The sequence below is a fragment of the Pseudophryne corroboree genome, chromosome 9, assembly GCF_028390025.1.
Source record: "Pseudophryne corroboree isolate aPseCor3 chromosome 9, aPseCor3.hap2, whole genome shotgun sequence".
Taxonomy (NCBI): domain Eukaryota; kingdom Metazoa; phylum Chordata; class Amphibia; order Anura; family Myobatrachidae; genus Pseudophryne; species Pseudophryne corroboree.
Genome location: NC_086452.1, coordinates 481,591,303 through 481,603,528, shown reverse-complemented (window position 1 = coordinate 481,603,528; position 12,226 = coordinate 481,591,303).

Sequence of the window (12,226 nt, the reverse complement as noted above, 5' to 3'; positions counted from 1 at the left end):
CTTTCAGGGAAAAGGTTGATTTGTGCAAAACTTACCTGATCCCAATTTTTTTATATGTCAGCTATGTGTGTTTTTTGCCTCAGTCTTTATGGACCAGACTGAATTCTCTGTTCTTCCTCTTATTTTGGGGAAACAGGATGAATTTAATCAAGAGAGGTATCACTTACAAATCGAGGAAAGATGGAGGGTTGGGTATGGTCAATCCTGTTGTCTTTTTTGTAACCATTTTTCTAAAATATAACCTTGGAAGTTTTTTGTTAGAGACTCCCCCTCGATGGGTAAATGGATTTAGTGTTTGGGTGTCTCCTTTCCTTAGACTTTGGTTAGAAGGAGGCCAAGTGAAGAGCCCTCAAATTCGGAGTGGGTATCTTCCGATCTACGTTATCCAGTGCTTGAAAGTGACAAAGCGTTGGGGACTGGAAGTGGGGGAAGTCAAAGACCTGTCCAGGAAGGAGTTGGGGGAGAGGATTTTGCGAACCCACTTTCACGTTCCGCTGTCACTAAAAGATTGCCCGAGCGATGTCGCTTCGGCAGGGTTGGCTCTGATTAATTCAGAGAGAATACCGCTGAAGTTCAGAGATATTGCTTGGCTTTCTTTCCATGGGAAGCTTTATGTAAAGGGGAACATGATGTGGAGAAATGCCAATGATCGTGATTGTCCACGGGAGGAATGTCTAGGGGAGGTGGAGACAATGGACCATTTCCTGATCAAGTGCCCCTTTAACATAAAAGTTTATAAGAGGGTTTCAAGAGCTTTACGTATCCCGTGCCTTTCGGGGCTTAGTTACCCTGAGTGGGCTTATGGTGCATTTAAAGGATATGGTAGATTTAATTTGACCACCATTTTTTTAGTCAGTTTAGTAGTTAGATATCACACTTGGAGTGCACGGTGTCTAGTTTCCCTGAGAAAGAAAATCCTGTCCTGTGAAGAGGTGGTGGAGTCAATTCTGAACGAGGTTGGTAAGATGATGGTTCTAGATAAGCAGAGGATGGATGCTGTCAGGTGGTCTCGCTGGTGGGGTCACCTGAAACCCCCTTGAGTTGGTGGCAGAAATCCTTTTCAAGTCTAGCTGGAAACCTTTCTTTTCTTTTCACACCCTGTAGATTTTGGTAAAATGTTTTTTGTGGAATAGGTTTGCATAGATCTAAAAAGCTTTGCTCAGTTTTACTTTACATAATATGTAAATATTGGGAAGATAGATAAGGATGATAGCTGTGTATATTTCTTTTCTGTTTGAGCTACAATATAGATTTCATTTCTTGTATGTTGCATATCATGCATAATTTATGTTTCGTATTCTCATGAAGATATTTATTTATTTATTTATGTATTATATTGTATATAATGTATATATATGTTGCAAGTTTTAATAAACAAAACATTGCCTGGGTTACACCAGGAGAGAGCAGTAGTATATGTGCCTGGGTTACACCGGGAGAGAGCAGTAGTATACGCGCCTTGGTTATACCGGGAGAGAACAGTAGTATATGTGCCTGGGTTACACCAGGTGCAGACCTGTGCTACTGAGCTCCTAGGCCTCTGGAAGTTTTTGGAGCCTGCAGTGTTTCCTGGAAGGCTCCCAGGGGAGGATGGATCCCCCTGGGGAGGATGATGAAGGCGATCCCCAGGCTTCAGGGTCTGGTGGAGGCCCTACTGATATGGGCCTGGCAAAGGCTGTGATGGCAACAGCCCAGTCTGATGTTGATGGGGACAGTGCATTTGTGCAAGGTGGTCTGATGACTTCGGGTTCTGTGAAGGAACAGGATCCCCAATTGGATCCCCCCAAGCTGCAGGTTGCTGACTCTCTGAGTGAAGTAACTCAGGTAAGAGAAATTACATCTACATGTGCCTGTAGTGAAGCGGGGAATTGTGTGGAAAACATGCAGGATGTTTGTAGCAGCCCAGATGAATCTGAGTCCCCTGAAGAAATGTTTTCTCATTTAAATTTGGATGAGCTAAAGAAAGAAATAAGTAAAATACGAACTAAAATCAGTACTAAAAGGAGAAAAAGAAACTCCTGCCGCACCTGGGAGCGGCCATTTTGAGAGAGGAGCTGGAGCAGTTAAATGAAATGTTGTTTCAAGCTAAAAGCTGGTGCACTACTCTGCAAGCAGAAGCAGAAAGAACAGAGGAAAGCTGAATTGCCTGTGCAGGACGGTGACCATGTTCCTGGGGAGCCAATGATGGAAGTCAGTATACCAATGGAGACAGGCAACCTGGAAGAGGCAGCAAAAAGCGGTGAAAACCAGAATACAGAGGAACCCAAAATGGCGGCAGATGCGGTTTGTGGTGCGTTCCACGGTGGAGGGGAGGCGTCAATCCTGGGGGCAGTGCCGGGCAGTAGCGGGGTGGGGGGGCACAGCAGTTGACATGGTAATGGCTAGCACCGGATCCATTTCAGTTGTAGCTGCTTCCCAGGGTCTGTCTCCGCCGGTGCCTAACCCGAAGGCTGCGAGTGAGGGTCCAGCGCGGGCTGGTAGTCTGCCTGGAAAGGTAAGCAGTGCTGAGGCTGGTCTCCATATGCCTGTAGCGGCCAGCTCCGGCTTGGTCGTTGCGGAGGCGGTAAGGGGCGTGGCCAAAGACGCACAAGTGGTGATGTCATTGGGTAGCAGAGAGACTGTCAAGCAGCCGGGGTGTATGGAAGCTAGGGCACAAGGACTGCCTGCACTGGACAAACTTGTATTAACCCCTGAGAAGTCTGCTATTACAGAGACTAATTATGGTGATATGATTGCCCCAGCCAGGGTAATGGCAGCTGTCAACCTTATCTGTGCCAATCAGGCTAGGTTATCAGAAGCCACTGCTAGTGCAGTAAATAAAGAAAGGGAGGGGGTGAATGTACAGACTTCTTTATTCCTTCCTCAATTTTCTTCTGGTCCAGTAAAACCCAACCCCATGTCTTATGCTCGAGCGGTGTCTGAGGCTATAGGTGTTGCGCCTCAGGGGAGAGCAAGTGGGGGTCAGTCAATTAAAAGGAGGAATGTAATACAGTTTAGATGGGTTGGTGATGGGGTTCCCCCTTCTAAATCTGATTTTCTGGACTTAATTTTTTCTTTAGGGTTTGAAGCAGCTGATCTTTATGCCTGCATACACCCGGTGAAGTCCCCGGAATATGACTTAAGTTTTGTGTCAATAAATGGTCTCCAAGCTTTCTGTACAAAATGGGAGCAGAACAGGCTGGAAGAGCCTTACATATTTTTCAAAACAAACACAGTCACTAGGCCGGATAAGGTTAAAATCACCATATTAGTGAGGAATGAATCATTACCTACTGCTGATATTGTCTTCTGGCTGTCTAGATATTGTTCTGTGCTGTCTCCACTGATCAAGTTTGACCATACCAAGGGTGTTTGGGGGGTACCTACTCTACATTTGTGTGTCTTCATTCTAGTGGTGCGGAGACCCAGCATTTGCCCTCGGCTGCCTATATCGGTAGAGACAGGCTTCAATGTTTCTACCCGGGGCAGCCGAGGACCAGCCACAAGTGCGGGGACTTTAGGCATCTTAGTGGAGATTGCACAGTTGCTAAGTATGCTTTATGCAATCAGACAGGCCATGTTTCAAAGGAATGTGTAAAGGTCAAGTGCAACCTTTGTGGCAATGAAGGGCACCCGTACAGCAGATGCCCAAATGCATCACACAATGATAAGGTGACGGTAGATAATACTGTAGATGATATTGGCGATAATAGCATGTTGGAGGCAATTTTGCACCAGGAAATGTTACAGCAATTGGAGGAGAGGGCTAGTAAGTCACAGAAACAGGTGGGAGGTGGAAGCAAGATGCAGCCAGAGTCTAGTCAAGTGCCCTTTCAGACTGTGAAGAATGGAAGAAAGAAGAAGGCAAAGACAAAGAACATAGATGTTATTTGTGCAAATAAATTCAATGTCTTGGCTTCTTCTGAGGATGAGGTGGAGGGTGAAGGTGAGATTGTGATGGTAGGTGGCAAGGAGCTTATCTTTGTCCCCAATAAACCCAGACCTAAAAAAGCAAAGAAGAGTTCCAGCTTACTAGTGAGTGATGTGGCTGTGCGGGTGGAGTCTAAGGATAAGAGGGGGAGGAATGGTAGAAATACTAAGAAGGCTAAGCGAGAGTCCACTCAAAATGATCTAGAGTGGGATCCAGCTGGGATGGAGCTTAGCCAGACATTGGAATCCTTGTTGGATGAGCAGGCTAAAGGTAGACAGGGTGAAGAAGGAAAGGAGAGCCAGATGGTGGTAGAGGAAACTCCTAGTCAAGGACTTGGATGCCAGGGATTTTCTTCACTGGACCCCCTTAAGGGGATTGATGGTGGGGATGACCCAGGTGTAGTCCCAAAGCCTCCTGATCCGGATCCTCCCCCAGAAAAGGTTGGGTGTGGGGTTGAAACTGATACCAGGGAGGTTTCTGAAACAGTGGGACCTAAGAGCCCACATGATGGGGTTGTGGCTCCTGATTCTGGTGGTGGGTGTGGGGTGGAAGAAGGTGCCGGGGAAGAGGTTGTTGTGGAGGATGATGATGTAATTCCTTTTGGTTTGTCTTGTAAGAAGGTAGGGTCCTCTGATGAGAACTGTGAGAAAGAAGTAAAGAGAAAGTAAATGGGTCCTACTTCTATAATCCAAGAACCATGGATCCCCAACCTATACGATGTGCCACCATTAATGTGGCTTCCGTGCTTTTTGAACAAGCTCGATTTATGGCCTTTGATTTTTTCGATGTGGTTGATGTCAATTTTTTATTTTTGCTAGAGACCAGGGTGGGCGATTTGGCCACACTCCATCGGGCCAAATCTCAGTGGAGGAAGGGGCCTTCTTTCTGGTCTCTTGCGGCCAAGTTGTATGGTGGGTTGGCAGTTCTTTTTACTGGTATGGTAACTGTGCACAGGATTATAGAGTTGCAGGTAGGTAGGTGCATGGTTCTGGATGTCAACTTGAGAGGACATGACCTGAGGCTGATTAATATCTATGGGCCCCAGTCAAAGTGGGACAGGAAATGTCTTTTCAGGGAGATAAAGCCGTTTCTTTTTACAGCCCAGCAGATTGTTTTTGGAAGTGATTTTAACACCATCATTAGGCCTAAAGACAGAGGAGACACCATAGCAACCCTGGGCTATGATTCCAACTTTTTAGTTAGTATGATTAGAGAGGCAGGTCTGGTGGATATGCATGTTCGCCATTTCCCAGACCTCACAGGTTACACCTTTCATAGCGGTAGTCGTAGATCTAGGATAGACAGGATTTTTGTTAAGGAGTCCTCGAAAACTTTGCCTCCAGAGACAAAGCCAGTAGAGTTCTCCGATCACGTTTTTCTGAGTATTACTTTAAATGCCTCAGAAACCTCTTAGAAAGGGCGGGGCCTTTGGCGTTTGAACTCCGAGCTCCTAAAGGAGGAGAGGGTCAGACAGTCCTTTAGAGACTTTCTTCAATTACAAGAGACACTTCTGGAGGCTGGCTGGAGTAGGTCTGAGTGGTGGGAGTAGTGTAAAAGAGGACCCGGAAATTTTTCCAAAGGCTGGTAGCCAGGAAAAGCTTGTCAAAAAGGTGCATCTACCAGAGCTTGAGAAGGAAACTTGATCTCTTGATTTCTGAGCATGAAGATAGTGGGGAAATCTCTCGAGTGAAGGCTCAGATGAAGGAATGCCAGTACAATCATCTGTCTTCATTGATTCTGGAGAGGGATTATGGTAAATACCACTCGCCGGATCCCTACCAGAGTTGCAGAAGATCAGTCGATCTGAGTGAGGTCCGGGGCTTGAATGATGAACAGGGTACTCTTTGTAAGGATAAGGACGGTATCTTGGGAGTCATTAGGTTCTACTACTCCAACCTCTTATCTGAGCAGCCACTTATCAGAGAGAGGATGGAGCGTTTTCTGAGGGAAACACCTGGGCTTGAGGGGCTTGATCCCTCTTTTGACTCTTTGGGTAGTGATGTAACAGTGGAGGAAGTCAAGAATGCCATAGACAGTCTGTCTATGAAGAAGTCTCCAGGCCCAGATGGATTACCATCTGAATTTTATAAAGTGTTTTCTGACATCTTAGCTCCTCATCTTGTAGAGGTATTTAATAAAAGCCTGGGTGAGGGGTTGCTCCCTCCCTCTATGAGATCTTCTGCTCTTATATTGTTGTCCAAAGGTAAGGACCCAGCCCGTATTGAAAATTGGCGCCCCATCGCTCTTCTCAATACGGACAGAAAGATTCTGGCAAAGGTACTCTTCAATCGGTTGATGGAAGTTTCCAGGCTGTTGCTTTCCCCATCTCAGCATTGCACCGTGAAGGGCCGTAGCTCCTTTAGTGCTGTCCTTGACGTCGGGGAGGCCGTGGAACGATGCTGTGCTAAAAAGTGGCGGAAGTATTTGCTGGCATTGGATCAGTCCAAAGCTTTTGACCCTGTGAATCATCAGTATTTGTGGACTGTATTGGAAAGGTATGGTTTTCCTGTGCGGGTTGTAGATTGGCTGCGTGTTATTTATAATCAGGCCGAGAGCTTCCCACTGGTTAATGGCTGGGTAGGCCCTGCTTTCACTGTTGATTCGGGTGTCCGTCAGGGATGTCCTCTGAGCCCCCTTTTATATGTGTTTGCAATTGATCCTTTTGTGAGGAGGATTGAGAGTGGCACTGTAGAGGGGGTGCAGCTGGGCCCGGAGTCTCCAATGAGGGTGGTGGCCTATGCAGATGATGTCACTCTTGTCCTGTCATCTGTGGCAGAGGCACGTGACATGGAACATCTTATCTGTGAGTACTCTGAAGCTTCGTGTTCCAGAGTCAACCAGGACAAGTGTGAAGCTTTCTGGATGGGAGAGGAAGGTGATGAGTTTGCCCTTCCGGACAGCCTCCCCCGGGCCAGCCCAGAGATCAAAATTTTAGGTATAAGATTTGGCCGTGGTGATTATGCCACTCAAATTTGGGAGAAAAGCCTTGAAGATGCTACCAAGAAGGTACAGTCTTGGAGAAAGTGGCAGCTTGCTTACAGGCAGAGGATTGACTTGTGCAAAACTTACCTGATCCCTTTGTTTCTCTATGTCAGCTACGTGTGCTTTTTGCCAGAATCCTTGTGGACCAGGATGAATTCTTTATTCTTCACATTATTATGGGGGAATAGAATGAATCCAGTCAAGAGGAGGATTACTTACATGTCAAGGGAACAGGGTGGCCTAAGTATGGTCAACCCTGTGGTGTTTTTTGCTTCTACCTTTATAAAACATAACCTTGGGAGTTTATTTTTAGATTCCCCCCTCGATGGGTAGGAGCTTTTGGGCCTGGATGTTTCCCTTCCTTGAGCTCTGGTTTGTTGGTGGTCAAGTGAAAATTTTTCGGGTCCGGCATGGCTACCTACCGATCTGCGTCATCTTGTGCTTGAAGATGACAAGGCGTTGGGGGCTTGAAGAGGGTGAAGTTAAAAACTTCTCCAGAAGGGAGTTGGAGAGAAGAATTTTGTGAACTCACTTCTTTGTTCAGCTGTCGCTAAGGGACTGCCCGGGTAATGTTTGCTCAGATGAGTTGACTCTGATCAATTCTCAGAGGATCCCAGTGAAGTTCAGGGACATTGCTTGGCTCTCCTTTCATGGGAAGCTTTACGTGAAGGGTAGTCTCAAGTTTAAAAATGCCGGTGATCGTGGCTGCCCGCGTGAGGAATGTCTAGGGGAGGAGGAGACGTTAGACCATTTTTTTCTTGAGTGTCCTTTCAATATAAAAGTTTACAAGGGAGTTTCAAGAGCCTTACGCATCCCGTGCCTCTCGGGGCTTAGTTACCCTGAGTGGGCTTATGGGGCATTTAAAGGGTATAGGAGATTTGATTTGACCACTATTTTTATAGTTAGCTTAGCTGTTAGACATCACACGTGGAGAGCACGGTGTCAGGTATCCCTTAGACAGAAAGTTCTCCCCTGTGAAGTGGTGGTGGAAAGCATTCTACACGAGGTGAAGAGGTTGATGGATATGGATAAGGAGTGGATGGATGCTGTTTGGCGGTCCAGGCTTTGGCGCCACCTGAAGCCTCCTTGAGTGGGTGGCAGACATCTTCTTCTCCATCTTTTGGCTATCTATTTTTCTCACTCCCTGTAGATTTTGGACTTGTTTTTTTTCGTTTAAAATGGTTTACATGAGGCTAAAAGCCCTTTACTTTCTCTGTAATTGTATTCAATGTAGGTGGTGTGTAGTGCTGTGATCACATTTGTATGTTGTGTATAGTTGTGTGTTGTCTAGTATAGGCTGTTAGGCTTAACAAATTGTTAAGACATGGAAATTATATATGTAAGATTCTGTTGATTTATATTTATGATATGTTGTTTTCAGCCATAATTGTGTTTTGGCTTGGTTTTATGCTTTATTTATTTATTTATTGTATATTGCAAGTTTTCTAATAAAAGAATCAACCGGGAGAGAACAGTAGTATATGTGCCTGGGTTACACTGGGAGAGAGCAGTAGTATATGTACCTGGGTTACACCGGGAGAGAGCAGTAGTATATCCGCCTGGGTTACACCGGGAGAGAGCAGTAGTATATGTGCCTGGGTTACACCAGGAGAGAACAGTAGTATACGTGTCCTGGGTTATACCGGGAGAGAGCAGTAGTATATGTGCCTGGGTTTCACCGGGAGAGAACAGTAGTATATTTGCCTGGGTTACACCGGGAGAGAACAGTAGTATATGTGCCTGGGTTACACTAGGAGAGAGCAGTAGTATATGTGCCTGGGTTTCACCGGGAGAGAACAGTAGTATATTTGTCTGGGTTACACCGGGAGAGAACAGTAGTATATGTGCCTGGGTTACACCGGGAGAGAACAGTAGTATATGTGCCTGGGTTACATCAGGAGAAAGCAGTAGTATATGTGCCTGGTTTACACCGGGAGAGAACAGTAGTATATTTGCCTGGGTTACACCGGGAGAGAACAGTAGTATATGTGCCTGGGTTACATCAGGAGAAAGCAGTAGTATATGTGCCTGGTTTACACCGGGAGAGAACAGTAGTATATGTGCCTGGGTTACACCAGGAGAGAACAGTAGTATATGTGCCTGGGTTACATCAGGAGAAAGCAGTAGTATATGTGCCTGGTTTACACCGGGAGAGAACAGTAGTATATGTGCCTGGGTTACACCGGGAGAGAACAGTAGTATATGTGCCTGGGTTACATCAGGAGAAAGCAGTAGTATATGTGCCTGGTTTACACCGGGAGAGAACAGTAGTATATGTGCCTGGTTTACACCGGGAGAGAACAGTAGTATATGTGCCTGGGTTACACCGGGAGAGAACAGTAGTATATGTGCCTGGGTTACACCGGGAGAGAACAGTAGTATATGTGCCTGGGTTACACCGGGAGAGAACAGTAGTATATTTGCCTTATGCGGTCAGATGGGGCATAGCTTAATAGAATGCTCAAAAGTAAGGTACGACCTTTGTGGCATTGAAGGACACGCATACATTAGATGCCCCAATGCTGCGCACAATATAGGGGTGGAGGTGGTAGATGCTGTAGAGGTAATTGGTGATAATAGTATGATGGAGATTATTACACACCATGATATGTCACGGCAATTAGAAGTGGGAGGTGGTAGCGAGGGAAAGCAGGTGAGAGGTGGTAAGAGGAACCAAGATGGGACCAGTGAACCTTTTCAGGCTGTGAAGAAAGGTGGCAAAGTAAAAGCTAAAACAAAAATACAAATGTAATATGTGAAAATAAGTTTGATGTTCTGTCTTCCTCTGAAGAAGCGGGGGAGGGTGAAGGTGAGGTTGTGTTGGTAGGTGGCAAGGAACTTATCTTCGTCCCCAACATCCCTAAGGCCAAAAGAATAAAAAAAGACTCCAAATTACTGGTGAGTGAGGTGGCTGTACGAGTGGAGCCCAAGGGTAAAAGGGGGAGGGGTGGAAAGGATGCTAAAAAGGTTAAGCAGATGTCCCATCAGGATGATTTGGAGTGGGTTCCAGCTGGGACAGAGCTCAGTGAAGCCTTGGAGTCCCCATTAGAGGAACAGAAAGTAGTGGGACAAATTGGTGAAGGGGAAGACTCTCAGATGACAGTGGAAGAGACCCCCAACCAAGTACTTGAGCACCTGGACTCTCCTTCATTGGACCCCCCTAAGGGGAATGTAGTGAAGGTGGCCAGGGTGTCATTCCAAAACCCCCTAATTCGGATCCTCCCCCGTAAAAGGGAGGTTTCTGTCATAGTAGGGCCTAAGGGCCCACATGGTGGGGTGGTGGACCCTGATTCTGGTGGTGGGTGTAACGCAGAGGAGGTGGTGCTGGTTAGCAATGATATTCCTTTTGGATTGTCATGCAAGTGATTGGGGTCCTCTGATGAGAGGACTGTGAGAAACAAGGATAGAAAAAGTAAAATGGGTCCTATTTCTATAATCCAAGAACCATGGATCCCCAACCTATACGATGTGCCATTATTAATGTGGCTTCTGTGCTTTCCAAACAAGCTCATTTTATGGCCTTTGATTTTTAACGGTTGATGTTGATTTTTTTTTTTTTTTTTTGCAAGAGACCAGGGTGGGCGATTTGGCCACAGTCCATCGTGCCAAATCCCAGTGGAGGAGGGGGCCATCTTTGTGGTCGCTGCAGCCGAGCTGTATGGTGGGTTGGCAGTACTTTTTACTGGTATGGTAACTGTGCACAGGATTATAGAGCTGCAGGTAGGTAGGTACATGGTTCTGGATGTCAACTTGAGAGAACCTGACCTGAGGCTGATTAACAACTATGGGCCCCAGTCAATGTGGGACAGGAAATGTCTTTTCAGGGAGATAAAGCCGTTTCTTTCTACAGCCAAGCAGCTGTTTTTGGAGGTGATTTTAATTTTAACACCATCATTAGGCCTAAAGAAAGAGTAGACACCAGAGCAACCCTGGGCTATGATTCCAACTTTTTAGTTAGTATGATTAGAGAGGCTGGTCTGGTGGATGTGCACGTTCGCCATTTCCCAGACCTCACAGGTTACACCTTTCATAGCGGTAGTTGTAGGTCTAGGATAGACAGGATTTTCATTAAGGAGTCCTCGAAAACTTTGCCTCCAGAGACAAAGCCAGTATAGTTCTCTGTTAATGTTTTTCTGAGTGTTACTTTAAATGTCTCAGAAACCCCTTAGAAAGGGCGGGGCCTTTGGCGTTTGAACTCCAAGCTCCTAAAGGAGGAGAGGGTCAGACAGTCCTTTAGAGACTTTCTTCAATTACAAGAGACACTTCTGGAGGCTGGCTGGAGTAGATCTGAGTGGTGGGAGGAGTGTAAAAAGAGGACCTGGAAGTTTTTCCAATGGCTGGTAGCCAGGAAAAGCTTGTCAAAAAGGTGCATCTACCAGAGCTTGAGAAGGAGACTTGGAGGGTCATTCCGACCTGATCGCACGCTGCGGATTTTCGCAGCTCAGCAATCAGGTTCGAACTGCGCATGCGTATGCACTGCAATGCGCAGGCGCCTCATACAAGTGCAAAGCGGATCGGTGCCAAGCGATTGATTTAGCGAAGAATCCATTTGCAAGGGCGATTGCAAGGAGATTGACAGGAAGAGGGCGTTTGTGGGTATCAACTGACCGTTTTCTGGGAGTAGTTGGAAAAACACAGGCGTGTCCATGCGTTTGCAGGGCGGGTGTCTGACGTCAATTCCGGGACCGGACAGGCTGATGTGATCGCAGTGACTGAGTAAGTTCTGGGCTACTCAGAAACTGCACAAAACTTTTTTGCAGCGCTGCACTGCAAATGCGTTCACACACTTGCAAAGCGAAAATACACTCCCCTATAGGTGGCGACTATCTGACGGCAGCGCTGCAAAAAATAGCTAGCGAGCGATCAGGTCTGAATGACCCCCTAGATCTCTTGTTTTCTGAGCATGGAGATAGTGGGGAAGTCTCTCGAGTGAAGGCTCAGATGAAGGAATACCAGTACAGTAGGCATGTCCAAACTGCGGCCCTCCATCTGTTGTGAAACTACATATCCCAGCATGCCCTGACACAGTTTTGCTGCCAGACATAGGCGTGCGCAGCACATTTTATTAGGGGGTGCACCATCAGAGGGGTGTGTTTAGCACCGCCTTTTGGGCGTGTCTAGCACCATCTATTGATGGTCAACGCATATAAAATATCCACCTATGTACCAATCCTAATAAAGCAGATACATTGTCAGATGTTGTGGTGTGCACCAAACAAACACCCCTGATGGCACTCACTGCAATTACACTGCTCCTCCTCAGCCTGGTCTGGCTCCCCCTCTCTTTCCCCTGCAAGCTGCAGCAGTTTACTTACAAGTCAGTCACCCACTGAC